Raw genomic sequence first — 4,692 nt, 5'->3', positions numbered from 1 at the left:
ATTATAAGAAAGGTACGCATAAGAGAAGAGCGTGAATCTTTGACAATTCACTATGTTTGTGTACTTAGGTTCACGAACTCTGTGTTGGGGTTCATTGGATGAATGCAATGAATTTTCGCCTAGATATCTAACGGTATCAAGAACAGTCTCATCAGCTGCCCAAGATGATCGTGTCTTCAAACATCTCAGCTTGCGACCACAAGCAATGAATCCATTGTTCACACATGAACGTTACCACCAGCTTATGGAAAGATGTATCAGAAGTGAACAATCTCAGCAGCTGGATTTTCACTTCTGATACATCTTTTTATAAGCTGGTGGTAACGTAAATATGTGATCAAATGATTCATAGCCTGTGGTAGCGAGCTGAGATTTTTGAACGCATGATCATCTTGGGCAGATGATGAGATTGTTCTTGATACGTTAGGCAGTGGTTGATATCTCCCGTGATAGAATATCTCTAAGTAGATCTTGGGGGCAGTGATTCCAAGAGAGAGAGATTGTTGTTATTTGCCTTTTTTTTAGTGAGAGAAATAGGTTTAGTTTTGTCTTTTGTTTTGCTACTTTTATAGTGGAACCATGATATGAATTTTTTCTTGAACGTATGATTGTGATTTAGTGTGCCTTTTTACCTTTTGAAGATTAATGCGTTTGACTAATGGCATAATTATAGGGATTTGTTTAAGGTATATGATGTGATTAAAGATTGTTTGATCTTATTTCGTAGTTTATGGGATTTTTTTAAGGAATGATTTGATTGTGTATTCCTTTAGATGTGCACTGATTTATTGAGTAAAGGATAATAATATTGTGAGGATTTTTTTTTTGGTTCAAAGAGTTTTAGTGTAGATATCAGTCGGTTCTGTTTTGAAAATTATAAAGTGGTACTAACCTTTAATTTATTGCTGTAGGTAAATTAGAAACTTCGCAAAGAAACGTGAAACAGAAGGAAGCTTTGAAACTTATAGAACCACTCTGTTTTGTACTTTTGTCTATCACAAAAATCTGGCCGTGAGTAAATCAAGCCTAACCCTACGTTTCATTTGGTTTTATTTAGATATGCCCTTTATTGGGGATCTTTGAGACAGAGATGTTCTGAGATCATGTTCTCATAACAGAGTTCAGATGTCATTCCAGTGCTTTTAAACCAATTATTCTTGTTACTCAGGATGTTCTTGTTCTTTGAGTGTGTCTTATGATGTCTGTATATTTGAGACAGTATTGCTTCTTTTTAATTTTCTTTTAGATGCCAGCTAGTATAATGTTATATTTCACTTTATTTGTGGATACACGAAGCAATGAATACATTTATTCCTCACTTTCAAATTCTAGAAACCACGAATATCTTTCTTTGTTTCATTATACTGAAAAGAAACCAGACGTAGATTTTGCATTGCTCAGGAGGACATGATTAGTGATTGTTACTGACCCGAGACAAAGTTCAAAAATTATTAAAACAGGAGCCTGAACGCTTCAGAGCCTTTGATCACCTTCAGAGCCTTGGTTTTTCAATGTTGAGATCTCGGCTGGTCCCTCATGCTGTTTCTTGTAACGAATGTAGGATGTTATAAATTACTTTGTTGTCAAGAGTTTGTTAATTAGGATACGGGTTTAAGCTACATGCTCTAAGATACTTATTGGTGCTTTGGGTTGGAACACCAAAAACGTCACGTAGTTCCTTTGATGGAAAATAACATGACATGCATTTCATACGATCAACGATAATATAACTCTCATGACTTTGGAAGCTCAATTGAAACCAAACATTCAAAAGAAAGATAACTCTGAAAAACTGAACAGAGGAAAAAGAGTGAGAGGTGTGTGTCTGTGCGTGAGTGAGGATGCAATAAATGTCCATATCCATGGCGTTATTATTTGCTTTGGCATTGCATAGATATGTGTGATTTATAAGAACATATTAGTGGTATTATGGCGCGTACGGTTCGTATGTTTTATTTTTTCCAAATTATTTGTTCGATCCATTTAATAATGGTTAGCGGTGTATTATTTTATTTTGAAGTTTTTTAAGTAAAAAAAGAATATCATGAATGATTTTTACTAAATAATATAAATAGCTGATAATTGCAGCAAAGTAAATACAGAGTATAATTGAATTTAAAACATAAACTAAAGTAAATATTCCAAAAGGAAAACATGTAAACGGCATGTGTTTGTTTTGTGATTATTTTGGTTAAATATTTTTTATTCAAAATGATTTTGAATCGAGTGAGTGGATTTTTTAATCATAGTCCAACATTTTTCGAAACTGAATTGACTATTTTTCTAGGATAAATGTCCAGATATTTTTTCTCCTCTTCTAAATTACCTCTACACAACATTAATATACCATAAAGATATGTATCATTGTCATAGTTTCCATATGTAGATTCACGAAGATGGTTGAGTCTTTTGAAAGATTTGTGGTGGTAGAAGTGTTGATTAACTACTCCAAGTCGGTTAATTGTGTAGCACAATGTTTGATTTGAAAGGTTTTTTTTGACATCCGATTTTAAAGTCTAATTGTTTACATAGTAAATTCTGGTATTAGATATAGTTCCATTTATACACACCTAACGGTTTCTCAGTTGAGCTTCTCTAATTTTATTTGTTTTAATTAAGTATTTTGTAGGTAAAATATTCAACCTTATGTTAATTTAGTTAAGTGAATTTTTTTAATACGATTGTTAAAATGGTTTAATATGGTTATGTTATGTTCCTTTTTCTGACGACAGGTTAGGTTTTTAATACTCCCTCCGTTTTTTAATATAAGTCGTTTTAGATAAATTTTTATGTTCCAAATTATATGACGTTTTCGGTTTTCTATGTAAAATTTATTAACACTTAATGTTATATCACCAATGATAATATATCTTCTATTTTATTATTGGTTGATTTGTGGTTAGGTAAATAATTAATGATGTTTTTTTTAGAAAATATAAAAAATTAATGATTTTTTTAATCTATGTGCACAATTGTAAAACGACTTATATTAAAAAACAGAGGGAGTATATTTTTTATGTTAAGTAAAATATTTTTATTTATACTTTATTTTTTGTTAATTTTTTTATTGCTTCTCACTCTTCTATATTGCTTCTCACTCTTTTAGCTGTTGACTGAGGATTTTTATAAAGAACTTTAGAAATAATGATTACACTGTCAAGAAGTAGTAAGCATGTCTCACAGATGATCAAATGATTTTATTTTCTTAATCACAATCAAATCGTTGTCAAAATCTAAAATACCCAAATACAGATTTTTGAACTTACTAAACATGTGGCTACACTGGAAGTTGCTAAATCTGCATCGGTTTTAGCCATCTGCTCATCCTTCACGGAGCTTGAAGATATGGCAGCAACAGCTGTAGCCACACCAGCGAGCAGCGTGAATCTGAGTGATGTGTGCTCGAGGCTTCTCTTTCTTCTTCTCCAGTGAACAGTTTTTTTGCTCGAAAATATTGCTGTATAGTAACTCCAACCTCTGGAAACCATTCATGCAACCAGTCAATTGTGAGAATTTTTTGTTTCACTGAATAAAATATTTTTTTCTGATGGTACCGTTATCTATCTCTCTTTTATTTTTGTTAAAATTTCCAAAGAGCACTAAAATTTGAACAACCAAAGCTTATTTACTCGCATATGAAAATCAGTGATACACAAAAGATTTCAGTGATACTGGGCATATCACGAAAGAGAATGAGAAATTTGAACATATTAAAAAATGGAGAAAGCATACATGAGGGCTCGCAAATGGTCATGGATATTGCCATGGACATGATCCAATCAAGGGCTCATCGGGAGATTGGAAGCCATGTTGCTGAAGAAATTTTGAGCCACAAAATCTTAAATCGGGAAACAGCGCAAATCTTCCACTAAAAAGGCTTTACCACATCCAAAAACAGAGTTAAGCCATGTTCCCAACGATTTTTTGCCAAACAACGATTCCGATTCGTTCTTGTAAGGTATATATTGATTTAGGCATACACATACGCTAGTCAGTAGTCAAAAATTGTTAGTGTCGATGCAGAATCTAATTACGTCATAAGTTCAGATCACATAACACTTGATGACATCGAATAAATGTATCTAGAAAGATCCATTGTTGTATTCCAAAAACGATTCACAATAGATAATGTATAAAATCTAAATCGAATTGTGACATGTAAATTACATAAGAAACTACATATTGAGATCTTAATCGCTGGCATTCTTCACATACCAAGAAGATAGATCAACGAAACCAGCAAATAATTTTCCAAATCAATTATCCAAGGATTCAATAATCTTAATGAAAACAAAATAGGAGAAGAAATATGAAGAGCAAAATCAAATCAAAAGCCATCGGTTAAGAGTATACCTTGAAAGAGAGAAATCATGTGAGGGATTTAATTAGGGTTTTTGAGAGATTGATGATGAATCAGAGAAAATAGGAATGGATGATTCATATCCGGCTCAAGAAGGTCTTCTTATATAGCCGACTTTTGTTTAAGTTGTTTAAAACCGTTAAATATAAATTGGAGAAAATCTCTTGAGTTCCTTTGTATGATTACATAATGCTTAATTCTCTCTAACATAAATGAAGTTATTTAAGTTGGAAAACAATACTCATTCCGGTTTCACAAAGATAGACTTTTTAATATTTTCACACATATTAAGAAAACACATTAAACTACCATAATAAATGTATCATTTTCTC

The 4,692-nt window shown here is 32.1% G+C and overlaps 1 long non-coding RNA gene across 1 annotated transcript; it reads right to left on the bottom strand.

The window, feature by feature from the left end:
* Window positions 1–3,233: 3,233 nt before the first annotated feature.
* Window positions 3,234–4,491, bottom strand: LOC106301817. Its single transcript, XR_001262291.1, has 3 exons — window positions 4,354–4,491; window positions 3,733–3,877; window positions 3,234–3,477 (listed from the first exon to the last, which is right to left on the bottom strand). It is a non-coding gene; the product is annotated as an uncharacterized LOC106301817 (long non-coding RNA).
* Window positions 4,492–4,692: the final 201 nt, after the last annotated feature.

The sequence above is a fragment of the Brassica oleracea genome, chromosome C1 (assembly GCF_000695525.1).
Source record: "Brassica oleracea var. oleracea cultivar TO1000 chromosome C1, BOL, whole genome shotgun sequence".
Lineage (NCBI taxonomy): Eukaryota > Viridiplantae > Streptophyta > Magnoliopsida > Brassicales > Brassicaceae > Brassica > Brassica oleracea.
Note: the sequence above shows the minus strand (reverse complement) of the source record. Positions and strands in the feature narration are given on the sequence as shown.